Source organism: Haliotis rubra, unplaced genomic scaffold (assembly GCF_003918875.1).
Source record: "Haliotis rubra isolate DU_JTF1 unplaced genomic scaffold, ASM391887v1 Scf845, whole genome shotgun sequence".
Lineage (NCBI taxonomy): Eukaryota > Metazoa > Mollusca > Gastropoda > Lepetellida > Haliotidae > Haliotis > Haliotis rubra.
In genome coordinates, this window is record NW_025767574.1 from 175579 (window position 1) to 189741 (window position 14163).

The 14163-nt window shown below is 37.4% G+C and overlaps 1 long non-coding RNA gene across 1 annotated transcript; it reads right to left on the reverse strand.

The window, feature by feature from the left end:
* Window positions 1-241: 241 nt before the first annotated feature.
* LOC124262567 lies at window positions 242-1500 on the reverse strand. Its single transcript, XR_006894636.1, has 3 exons — window positions 1403-1500; window positions 928-978; window positions 242-348 (listed from the first exon to the last, which is right to left on the reverse strand). It is a non-coding gene; the product is annotated as an uncharacterized LOC124262567 (long non-coding RNA).
* Window positions 1501-14163: the final 12663 nt, after the last annotated feature.

The following is a 14163-nucleotide window of genomic DNA, read 5'->3' on the forward strand; positions in this document are numbered from 1 at the left end:
TGCAGTACCATAGATGATACTTGTATGAACGATCTCTGTTAGTTCTTTGATGTAATGATTGTAATCGTACCTGGAGACTGTTTCATGCATATTGTCTGCACAATCACTTATCTGGGCATGGCGATAAGTAATTTTAAAGATGAATATTAATTCATTAAAGAAATGCTTCACTGCAGATCTAGTCTCACCTTATCTTGTCAGGGGTATATGCCGCATTCAGTAAAGTACTTGGGAACGTGACATTTGATGGCAGCACCATGGATGACACTTGTATGTCATACGATGTCTCTTCACATGGGTACTGACATGCACAACTCTTCCCCATCCTGGCTTCCGACTGTACTTGATCTAAACACAAAGAGTTTTGCATTAGCAAATCCGTATGGTCCTAAGTGATATGGCGTTAGTAAGTTGTGTTTCACCTTTATTGTGTAAGTAAATATGTTGACCTCACTAGTCACTATGTGTCATGTGGAAAGATATTCGTACATCATATGCATACATTATACATTACACATACATCATGACACTTGTCCCTGTTCTTCTTACACTAATCAGCCTGCATTCTTCAAAACATATGGCAAAAATCGTATACAGTTTACAAGTATTCTTTCTGCAGTCTCCCTTCCTTTTTTCAACAGGAGAACTTACTCGTTTCCAAATTTCAGAAAGTGTTTGCTTGAAAAAGGAGCCTTTGCATGTTTGTTTATCGCAGCCATCGGCACTTTAGGACACACTTATCCTAACGCAACTTCATTGTAGCGTCAGTATGTCACAGTGATTAATAGACACACGCTTGCGAGACACATGCAACATTTTTTTGGGTTTTATCATGGGAAATCAACAATAACAATGAATTTGTACCATGGAAAATGTCAATGCTGTAGATACGTGTTTGTATATTCAGTGCAATAGAAACGATCTTACGGTAACATATTTTCACTTCCTTCACTGAGCAGTGCCGCAGACTGACTCTTGCTGAAAAATACATCACCAGTCAATGTAATACAAAGCTTGTGTGCAACTAAATTCTCGAATTCAGTAATTCAAATGTGTGTAAATGCCACAGGTTCAAGAACTATCTTAAAATGACGTGAAACTTTTCTGTATTTTCTAAGATGTTTTTTTGTGTATTGGGAGAAAAGGTAAAACGCTACACCAACAGCTTGGAGAGATTCCAAATAGTTTCAAGAAATGCCCTAAGTGAAAACAGCCATGTTCGTAGTCTATGATATTAAAGGCACACTGCCTTAGTTTAGTAAATGAAAAAGAAACAGGACACCGTTGTACTAATCCCTGTTTACTACACATAATTTTGAGACATATATCCAAATGGCAGAAACTGTGTTATTGCTTTCTTGGGATGTGAAGTGTCCACTGCTTTTGAAAATGGGAAAGGTACCTTGCTGGGGTTCCCATCCGGCGGTGCAGTTACAGGCATCCATGGCAACCTTATTTGAGCACTCCAGAAGACACCCGTCAAAACTGTACACCTTGAACCACTCCAGAGGGTTGACAAAGTCCGAGGCTTTAGTGTCCACACAATCCGTCCCGCGGGTATTATAGGGGTCTGTAAGGTACTTCTTCTGAGGGCATGTATCAACAGACGCATTTCAACAACATCGTATGCACATATATGTTAAAGATGGACTCGAGATACATGAGATTGTATGCTCCAATGCAACACACGTGTTCAAGATATTTATGGCCCTGCAATTCACTGTGCAGGGTTGTGTGTCTTCTGGGTGCCAGAAACATCCAACACTGGTTCGAATCCTAGTTCGCCACCATTGAGCTTCTAGCTTTTTCAGTCCTATATTTGTTCAACCAATTTGCTGGGAATATACCAAATTATTTAGCGTTATTCATACTGGTGAAATTAACTGATTTAGAGGTAATATCGTGTGTACTTATAAACCGATTTCAACTTATGACTCATAATTTAATATATCTTTTGGTTTTAACACAAAGCTACCTTCTTCTTTGTCAGCCCTATGCGTGTCGACGTCCCGACTGATACGCCAATCAATGAATGATCACTGTAGCTCGGCGCTGTTTCAGGTTCATCGATATATACCTGATTTAACAAAAAGAAGACGACACTGTGACACCAGATTGGAAGTTTATGAGTGCACTCATCATAACAATTATACATTCCATTATGTTTTCATAATATGGCTTCAGTTTTTGCCGTGCAAACTGCAAGTTATAAATAACCGTCTTGAATGTTCTTTTCCCATAGATAATATTCCTTCCTAGTTGTTTACTAATGTAAATAATTGAGAATGGGCCAGACAAACCAGTGACAGTGAATTTAGAAGAAAGGTTCCACATCAAAATGTTGGTCTGTAAATGTCAGAGATTGTTATACTACATTCGTCTTAGACTATGAACAAGTAGTTTGCTTTTAGACCCTTGGCACATTTCTTGGCCTGTCAGAATTATAATTAACCTATTATGATATTTACCTGTATACCTGCCTCGTATGCAGCTCCCTCCAGATAGGTATCTTGCATGATGTCGGTAGACATTGTCAATTTGGTTTCTTCAGACTCAAGAGCATTGATGTCAGCGTTAGCGTTAAAGGTGAAGCGGCGATGATCTTGCTTCTGACTATAGTTCAGGCTTTCCTGGAGGATTCGGTTATTTTTGAAGAATATTACTTTGAAAATATCCTCTTTTTTATATGCCCTACCAGCCCAGAATTTGACATTATCGAGTTTATCGAGCTCTCTCCCTTCCTCTCCGTCCCAGTCAACTTGCGGTGACATTTGTGCAAGGTACCCAGAGCTGCGAAGATAGGCTAGCTCTGCGTTAGTTAGGTTCTGTTCGCTTATGTCAAACTTGCTCAGAGTGCATATAGTGATAGCAGGAAACCTGATCTGTTGTTTACGTTCTCTTGTAATCTTGGTGATGAAGCTGTAGCTGTAGTACTTCTTGTAAAGATCAGTCAGCGAATTCAAACTCACTCCAGTCATTGTTAAAAGCAGCAATATCCATAATATTCTGAAACACAAATATATACTGGTTTACTGCCTTTTAGAGACAATACAGAAGAATTATTGATTCTCATTCATGCTCTTCGGGTGCTTTGACGTTTCGCATTTGACTAGACACAGTGGACCAGGTGGGTAATGGATTTGCAGACTGGGTTCCACATTACCCCTTGTGTAAAGAGGCAATCAGACGAGTGTGTTTCTAATGATAAGAAGCGAGCCCTTGAGAACTAGTACATATAGTTTGTTTGGCAAAATTTCAAGTTGTACCTTCTTCATGATACAAACAGTTCCGAGACATTACACTTTTCCCTGAAATGTGCAATACCAACGTCAGTGCTTGGTTTGTAACGACGGACAATATAGTTCCAGCTGAAACCTGTTTCTTATGAAGTGGGGTAACTTTGTTTGAACCATATGTATCACAAATCATCTCATTGCTGAATACGGTAAAGTGTATTTGTGTCGCACCTATGCCCTTGTATTGCTTATAATGGAGATGTTTCAAAATATTTCATAAGGCTAGATAAATATAACACAACACTTTTTTGTTGAATATGAAATTAAAGCCGTTACATACTATAAAATATATTAAAAATGACCATTTGTATGGCCATCTAAATATAGAATTGATTTAATCCTAATCGTTCAACTGTTGTACGTCCATAACAAACGGAATATGTAATCAATCACTTTGTTTTTACATTCATGTGAATGTGAAGGTAATGGTGCCACAAATGAGTTGCATATAGCGCCAATGCACAATCCATCCCATGTGTTCTGTACATGGCTGCCCCTCCAGGAGTAATGTTTCAGCCAATACTTACCAAAGTAAGGATCCTACCATTCGCTTTAAAAATACTACGTTGCATCATGCTCCTTGTTACTACCACGTCACACTTTCCCAAATACTATTTGTAAGCCTTTTCCCAACACTGTCTCAACACATAACGGCTCCAACGGGATATTGTTAGTTTTAAACATATTTTTTTGACCATAAGACAAAGGGGTTGAGCACAAGTGCTCCACTTATGGTCGCCTTCTCCCTAAGGTAACAGGGTATTGCCACCACCACGCCGATGGAAAGGGTAACAACAAACCAAAAATATTCATGACTGATCCCAGGACAACAGTGCACAGTGTACAGGATCAATTTATGGGATGCCAGGATTTCCCCCAAAAAAAATTTAAAAAAGGAATCACTTAACCGCCAGCTTTCAAACAGATATCGAGGTATGAGTCAGATTCTTCTTTGTGTATCTCTATTCCACCCTCGACGGTGACGTGTGACGCCACGTTAAAATCATTACATTGCCAACAGACGTAAATTGTACATAAGTCCAAACTAAGGTCAAGTTTTCACTTTACACCTCCTTGATAGACGTCGCCGTGTCTGACAAATTCTAACTAGACAGAGGTCTTTTTTAAACTCAGTGTCAACCTCAGACCCGATGGTAAAATTAACAGCGGAGAGTGCGAGTCCACGTCATAGAGCGCCGAACTTGGGTAGGCGGTGCCAGAGGAGTGGGACACTTAATACCCTCATGTCAAGTCAAAGATATTTATTATACTTAAGGCCTCCGGCCCATATACAAGTAATACAAGTATATATACAGCACATGTTACAAACATTTCACAAAAGAAATGACAGTTCAGATAAGATATTGCTTCTAAGGATAACAGCATGTTTTACAAAAAGCGCTAGATTACGTATTACATTTTTGGAGGATAAAATGGAAACAAAGGCAGTTGAAATTTTAACAAGTAATTATTTGGGATATATTTTGTTCTTAATAATGTGGGCATATAAAAGCGAAGTGAATTTCATCTTCTATAGCCGAGTTACATAATGGAAACATCCTTAAACTTCTCTCTATTGAAAATCGTCCGCTTTTATTTACTGATAAGTCTAACAAGCCCAATCGAAAATTGACAAATGTGCGTCTGATATTTCTAGATGTCAGTACAGATAGATATAGTTCTGGTTGAATTAAGCTCTTATGCGATCTACACAACTGATATATCGTGAAATATTGTCTAGACAGGAATGCCATTCTTGATAATACATGCTAACAGATTATTCTCGAAATTGCTTAAGAAATAGATTAATATTACCAACTGTTTGATTAAGCCACTCAAATCAAAGCCATGAGAAAATAAAAGATTTCTAATATGAGACGCACATGTTGGCCTACCCCTATCATCTAAATATACAAGCATGTTATAAGCTAGTTTTTGGGATTCTTTGTTCGTGATCCCAAGGATCTTTAACCAATATTTTAAACATCTTATTTGTGAATTTATATATATCGGATATCTACCGCATTCTCCATAAACCATATAAGTTGGTGTTGTTTGCGCTACATTTAAAAATCTTTTACTTGCTAAAAGGTGTAGTTTCTTTAGACATTCATTACGTTGAAATCCCCAAGTTTCAGACCCATAAAGCATAATCGGTTGGATTTGTGCATCAAACAATTTGAAATATATTTTCGGGGTTTAAATTTCAAAATTCTGGGAAACTGACATCACATTGATAAGAGCCTTCTTAGCACGTGATTTCAGATCTATGACACTCTTTTTAAACTTCATGGTATGGGAAAACACTATTCCGAGATAGGTATAGTGATTAACAGTAGATAATTGTTTGCCATTCAAAAAACAGTTTTCTTTAGAGGCGACAGGCCCACCTTTTCTAAAGATAACTATGTTTGTTTTTTCAAAATTAACAAATTATTTCCATTCATCTGTATAACGTTCGAAGATATTCAGTTGGTTTTATAGACCGACGGTAGTATCTGACACTAAAATTACATCATCGGCAAAAAGGAGGATAAAAATCTCAATCATATCTGGAAACATTTGCACACCATGTTTACCCTGAATCAGAAATATCATAATACAGTTCGCTTATGAAGAAGGAATACAATATAGGGCTTAAAATACACCCTTGCCGAACTCCCATGGGGCAGTCGAAAAAATCGGTAACATCATCCCCACAACGAACACATGATTTAATATTCAAGTACATATATTTTAAAATAGAATACATTTTCTCTTGTAAACTAGACTTTCGCAAGAAGTGCCATAATTTACAACGATCCACAAAGTCAAAAGCTTTCTTAAAGTCAACAAATGGTACATAAAGTTTTTCTTTATTACGCGATATACACTTTTGTATTATTGCATATAAGATATGGTCAGCAGTTGAAAAATCTTTTATAAAAGCCGCCTGTTATTCAGGAATTAAGTTTCTTAGATTTGACCAGTTTGAGATTCTGTTGTTTAAAACAGTTGTAAATATTGTCCCAATAACACTCATTAAAGATACGCCTCTATAATTATCTGGATTGTCTTGAGACCCCTTTTCATGTATAGGGACGATAATTGAACGAGACCAGCTTTCTGGAAATTAGCCACTTTCAAAAACAGTATTGAAACACTTATGGAGGAAGGACATTAACTCGACTTGAAACCATTTAATTATTTTGATTATAATACTGTCGGGACCAGCTGCTTTTCCGCTCTTTAAATCATTCATAGCATTCTTTATCTCATCTACTGAAATTTGTGTTTCCAAAATCATTAGATCAATAGTGTCATAATCCTTCGAAGAGATATTATCATCATCGAAGGAATAGCCATCACTTTGAAAAACAGCATCATTAGAAAAAACTGTCTTGAAATGTGTCATCCATTCACATTTTGAAATATTACTTTTAGGATTTGATCTCTTTCTAAATGAACGAATTTGTTTCCAGAACATAGCAGTATTGTGGATAGAATCATTTAATTTGTTCAGTCTTTGATTACGCAGGTTTGATTTGAATTTTCTACATGAAGCTTTATATTTGTTCTCATTTTACAAAAAATGTTTCTGTTGCTCTCCGAGCGACTACACTCAAAACTTCTAAGTGCTTTGCGCTCGTCTCGTCGTGCAATTTTTACACTCGTCACTTAAGGGTGTATTATTGTTTTGCTTAAACGTCTTAGTCTTTTTCTTCATACAATCTGCTGAATTTAATATGCGATGGACAAACTCCTCTAAAGCTCCGTTTAGATCGAACTCAAGTTTTGATAAGAGACGGTCATTATCTACTATTCCAAAAAAGAAACGCATAACCCAGAAATCTGTTGCGAAAATGTTGTATTTTCAAACATGTATAACTCGTCCACAAACAGACTTTAGCACATGAATTTTAGGATCAGTTTAGATAAAGGAAATGTCTACACAACCAAGTGGATAATTGTAGATAACGGAGACGTTAAGCGCCATGGTGACGACGTAGCACGGCCCGACGTCGGATCTCCTGGCTCTCAGTTCAATCTCTCTCAACCTGTTCCGTACAGTTTGACAGGATATCCTCCGAAGTCCAGGTACACTGGCTGCTGTGCTCTCATCCGTGGCAGTACGATCACACAAATGTAGTATCTGGATGTACCGACCTTGGGCTACAGTGGTGACTCGAGGTCTGCCAGTGCGGGGATGGTCATTTGTTATGCCTGTTTGGTTGTAACGAGCTGTAAGCCGTGATATCGTCCTCAGACTAACATTCAGACGCCTGGCAACAGAAGATTGGTATTCTCCAGCGAGCATTTTTTCAATGGCGAGGTTCGGCGTTGCAGCGTCAAGACGTCGCGTAGTGATTTGACCTTGAAACTCCTTCAAAACGAATGCCGATTTCCGAAAGTAGTCTGGATTTTTATAGCCAGACAGTGCATGCGCTTTGCTGCAAAATTTCAAAAGAAGGTGATTTCTGTTGCGTTGTGGCGATGACTTTTTAATCCTTGTAAGAAATGTCATCAAAATCAACATTTTCAGGTGAAGTCGATGTTTTTACTTGTGCAATTGTGTAAAGTCATGTTATCAACACTTTTGTTACATATTTTGACGATTCTTTGAACACAATCGGTAATTAATAGACTTTAAAAATAAACAAAACGCTTATGCGTTTCTTTTTTGAATAGTATAAAATGAAATGGTACTTTTCAAATTATCCAAAAATATTTCGCAAAAGGCGTCGTTCCAAACAATCTTTTCTTTATAATCATCAATATGGTTTTTATCACTTGAGTTGTTAATATTTGGAAATTGACAAGTCAGTTCTAATGGTAAATGATCAGAGTCTACTCTGTCTCCAATATTCAATAAGTTAATAAATTGGAAGAAGTCTGGTGAACCAATAAAATAGTTATTGACACTTGATCCCTGTTGCCCATGAAACGTATATTCACCTTGCGTGTCTCCATACACTCTACCGTTCGCTATGAACATGTTGCAGGCATAGCATAAATCTAATAACAGATTGCCAAAATTATTAACAACACTGTCGTGAGAATTACGATCACCAAGAGGATAGTTGTCATCATCAGCGCTCGCTTGGAATATATGATTCACATTATCATCATCAAGACTAGGAGACACACTGTTCGGTTTGCCTGTACGGGCATTCAGATCACCAGAGATAACAGTGTGACATTCAGCAAAGTCATGGAGATTCGCTAGCAGATATTGCTCCCGTTGTTCAATATTACATTTGTGATTCATATGCTTATAGTACGTTGATCCAATAGGAGGGATACAAGTACACATCAAATTCATATCTTTGTCGAGAGAAAAAAATTCCATTAAGAATTTGATATAAATGAAATTATCGATATCAGATGTTAATTTCCATACATGTTCCAAAAATGAATGGTGGATACAAATGCAAACACCACCCGAGAATCTACCGTGATCTGGCAATTTGAAAGCAGGGCTATAAAACACGTCATAGCCATCCAACCAACAGTAAGAGATGTCGGTTACACATGTCTCAGTCAAACATATCATGTGAAATTTACGAAGATAATTATAAAACTGATATCATCAATCTTTACAGTCAACCCATTTGTGTTCCAGCACAAAAAGACGGTTTTATGCCCAATCGAGTGAAGAAATAGTTGACCAATCATTTCGGTACTGATCCAATTTCGTCTGGGAAATGTCCGATCTGCATGGTCCCTCAGATCGTCAAAACATCTACTGTCATACTTCACTTCCAAACAGATCATAATTGTCAGACAACTTTTACCAGGGACTGTTCTCTTATAAGTTTGGAAATTTAAGGTTATTTTCGAGTAACCACGTTATATTTTAAGAGTACACATGGAACTGATGCCACAGCACCGAATCTCATCTGGATATAAAATCAACGAAAGGTGGCTTTGTAATTCAGCATAAAAACAGAGGACAGATTAACATCTTAGAGTAGGAGATGTTCTAAGATTTTGCATTTGAGAGAATCGACGAGAATATAGAAACAAAAAAGAAAATAATTTAATAATTTTTTTTATCTAATTGAAAAGATTCGCAACAAAAAGGAACAATTACTCACTTATTTTGATCCATATTAGTAACAACACATCAAGCAACGACAGAAGGTTGGACAGTCATGACGACAGACTTCCGGTTAAGTTAATATGTATGTATGTCAAACCGACCTAAACAATTACTGGTCTTATGACACGTTTTGTGCCGCCTCTAACCAATGACCTATTAAATGGTCACGCGGAAAAATACACACAGAAGGAATAAAATGCATGAATAATACGTATTTGTTTCAAACAAGAAATACAAGGACTCGTCTTACCTGACTAATATATGTCGCCTCAGACAAGGAACATATTTCCATCCGTGGAAACTGGTATCTTGCAGGAAGGCACGACATAAGTCCTGCCATTACGAAAATAGTTCTTCTCGCAATGTTCTACCATCCTTCAGCGTGGCAACCGGCTCGACCTTCATGCTGCCATTCTACAGAACTCCGGTGTGAAGGATATGATTGATGTTTGCTGTATAGTCCCAGAATAGGCTGACAGAACAGGTTTTATTCAGGAGTAGCATCGATGAATTCACGTGAGCGACAGGTAAATATGTAATAATACGTTCTGTCGATTGATGTTGTAATGCAGACTTTCAGTATCATGTATGTTTAAAGCTTAACAATGCCGGGGCCATAATGGACAGCCAGGAACGAATTGCATTTAAAGCAGTCTATTCGTGTGTTATTTGTATAATAGCCAGTCTTGTCAAACAGATTAACAATGAGTCGTAAAATGTAAACACGTGCTTTTGTCTACTTTGTTCTAACTCTGATGATGTTTTATATTCCATGTGATTTTTTAATTTCATCAACCATTAAACGTTATTTTCTCTGAATGTTTTTAAGTGTATGATGCACATACAGAATTGAAAGAGAGTTGTCTGTGGAGTTACTCGGTGCCTTTACAAACTTACGCTTGTGCAATTAACGGAATATGCAGTGAGTGAAACTTTGTTGAAAGCAGTAAAAATAGTGTCTATGTGTGACAGTATTTAGTCATAGATATATGCTACAACATGTGCAGGAGGCACGGGTTGCCCAGACGGCGGACGGGCTGCATTTCACTGTACAGAGTTGCGTCCCTTGAAATCGTGAGTTCGAATCTCGCTTTGCGACAGAAACCTTCTGTATAGATGTTATTCAGCATATCCGTGCTCGTTGACTTCACCAACGTGATGAACGTCTAATGCCTGCATCACTTCAGCCGTTGTTCCTATACCAAGCTGACACATGGATGTATAAAAGAGACACAATGTTCAAAGCAGTGTTAAACCCAACCCATTCCCTCACTACAATATGTAAATAGATTTCAGAAATACAGTTCGCTCTACCACCCATGTATAGTGTAATAAAGCACACTTTCGCCCTGAACTATTATAGTTAAAGCACGAGGACAATATGAAGGTCACACGTCTAATACCGACGTAAGTTTAGATCAGTACATTTCAGATGAAGCTGAGTAATCAAGCGATATTCTATGATTGCATTGTGGGAATGTAAACATTGCGAACGTTTACGTGTCGCCGAAAACTTGTGAGTCGAATTGAGGCATTTTAACCGTCGGAAAACATAGTGACGTTAGCTGCGTGAAGCAATTGCAAACCAAGAAACGGGATGTAACGGAGTAGTTTACTGTAGGAGGCTGTACTAGTCGATGACAACTGACAGGCATCGTGGCGTTGCTTACATTGTGACGTAAGCGAAATTGTTCGATTACGAGGGGGCAGACTACAATGGCGCAGTGACGCTTAGACATTGTGACGTTATGCAAAATGTGCACATTATCGTCTGATAAAGTACTGTCGGCGCCTTTGATAATTCACCGAAGAATCTTAGAAAGAGCAACACATACAGAATACAATAAAAATAGACTTGATAGGAAATACATCAAATTTATATGAAGATACATATCATATTGTACACATTGTATATGAAATTAGCATAATCGAGATATACAGGTAATCGAGGTATGTGTTGCCGATGGATTGGGATTTCATCACATGAGCGGGCTACGATGTTTAGTTCTACTTCTCACTTATGCTTGAAACTACGAACAATCCAAATATTTTATGTTAGTGATGTGTTAAATACTTATTTCTGACACCAAAACTAAACAATATTTCTAAAGACTGTGTTTGGAAGCCATATTTCACAATGTTCAGATAATAAACGCAATGAAACATTAAACTTGACTTCCTGAAGAAATAAAACCAACAAAACAATGCCTCGTTGCTTTTTTTAAGAAAACACCTATCTATTTGACATCCACAATTCAACTGAGCCGGGATCAGCTTCCTCGAGACTGGAGCAATCTGGAACAAGGCGAGCAGCAAATAATGTTGCATCTAAATGTATGACAATGTGTGCAAAATGCTAACAATTTCTTTGAGGGGCATCTTGCAAGTTTGGAAGTACAATTTTGACACATTATATGGATAACAACGTATTTTATTTTGTTAGTACCACGTTCCGATACATATTTTTGTTCCGTTGTCGATCTGTACCGAAACATCCCACCCTCGAATTAATTGTCACACTTTGAAGGAAACCGGAACTGTCCTGATTGTTACGGCCTAAATGATATATATGTATTCATTCTAAGTATGTTTGTTTCATAGGTGTGGCAGAGAATTGTTATAGATTATGGTCAAAGCGTTCTAATCGGGGACTACTGCTGGGAAGTGATATGTTTAAGTTGAGAAGTATGTCAGCTGCTTGCCATGTGAGCGACTTCTCTCTGTAATCAGATGGTCTACCAGCAGCATGAATTACTTTGACATTTTTGCTAGTAAGCAGTTTGTGTTTGGTGCAGCCAATATATTAGCAGCATTTTTACACTATTCAGTAATGCTATTTTTCCGTATTCCAAATGATTTCGAAACTGTAGTCACGAGTGTGCACGAGACCTCAGTGTAGAATTGTACATGTTGGATTGTTAGGGCTTTACAGTGTGATGGTTATTATATTGAACTATTGACCATGCAAGTGAACAGTAACATTTGTCATCTGTACAGGTAGAATATATACTTTGTCAAAAACATGACTTACTGATGAAGTGGGAAACCTTAATATTGTGAGAGCATTATACATAATTCAAGATTCCCTTATTTCTTTGAGTCTACAGCGAGAAAACTTGTATCGAATTGACTTTGCAAGAACTATAAAAATTGACGTTTTACCCAAACATTAGTATTGACGAAAGGAAACCTCGGAGTCAGACAGATGATAGTCTGACAAGTATTATACGGGAGAGCAGAGGCTTGGATTATAAAAATGACAGAGAAAGGTATTCAGTTCGTGGCACTTGTACGAAGCTAAATCTTGCAGAAGAACAAATTGATTCTCTGATGCGGATTGAGGATGATTACACTTATGTTTAAGCTGCATACAGAGAAAGTCTCCTGAAGACTTTGTCAGAAACGTATGATGAAGTTGAAAACTTTTATTGTTGTGATAATGCGGGGGGCGTTCAAAAATTAGTCAGCCTCATCTAGAAAATGATAAAAATGCAGGTGTTTTTTATGTTATATTTTTCTACATACTTGTATTATCTGTCAACCTCAAGCAGACAGACAGACAGACAGATTTATTTCGTAGAGTGGCCATGAGGCCAATAGTACAGTGACATTTTGACATCATGTTCTTTGGAGCGCTGGCATGAGAAGTACACTGGCATTTTTAAGCATCATAAAACGTTATGGATTTTGTTTACAAATATGGCTAGGCGTAAAATAACATTTGCATTTAGGGTGTTAAGTAAATTTACAAACTTCTGTATGTTGGGATTTACACAATAATATTGTGGTATATACCTGATGCGTAAATCAGAAAAAACAGGGCATTGTAACAGAACATGGTACTCGTCCTAGACAATATTGACGCAATGAGCGCACATGGCAGAACTGATATCATCATCTTTGGATCTTCTATAGGTTTGTACGTTCAGTTTACTGATGCCACATCTAAATTTTGTAAGAGATCTGCGGAGTTGCATAGAGGATAATACTTCTAAATATGTTTCATGGACAATGTCATTTTTAAATAGTGAATATGCATACAAATATTTGGAGTTTGCAATATCGGATGACCATTCTAGGTAATATATATCTCTACAGCGTTGTTTGAATAGCTTTAAGAACATATTAGGATCTCCAACTGTTTGGTGGATCCTCACATGTGCATAACCGTATTGAAATAACATTGTTCTAACTGAGGAGGTCCAGTTAGTATCTCCATTATCATCTAGATTTTTTATCATATTATAGCAACGTTTAGAGTGTCTTGTGGCTGGCTGGCTAAGTAGTCGTAACCAGTATGATATAACTCTTGTTTTACTATTGACTTGGAATGGATATCTTCCACATTCCGCTAAAACAGCCTTATTAGGAGAGCGGTAACCAACTCCTAGGACAAATTTGCAAAACTTAGTGTGGACTTTTTCAATGTTATGACGATACATTGTTCCCCAAATTTCTGAGCCGTAGAGCAAGATTGGTTGAATTTTGCCATAAAAAATCTTAAGGCATGTATCTGGGGGAAGAGATTTAAATCAACATATACTTTTTTTGATAGGATATAACGCCTTCTCGGCTTGTTTACACAGAATCTCACAAGCTCTTGAAAATAGGTTCCGGCATGAACACACTATTCCGAGATATTTGTAATAGGAAACAGATTCCAGTCTTTCAGAGCCAATAAACCCGTTTTCATTTTTTGAAAGTCCACCACCTTTTTTAAATACAACAATCTTAGTCTTTTCGGTATTAATCGAAAGTCCCCATTTTTTGCAATATGATTTAAGA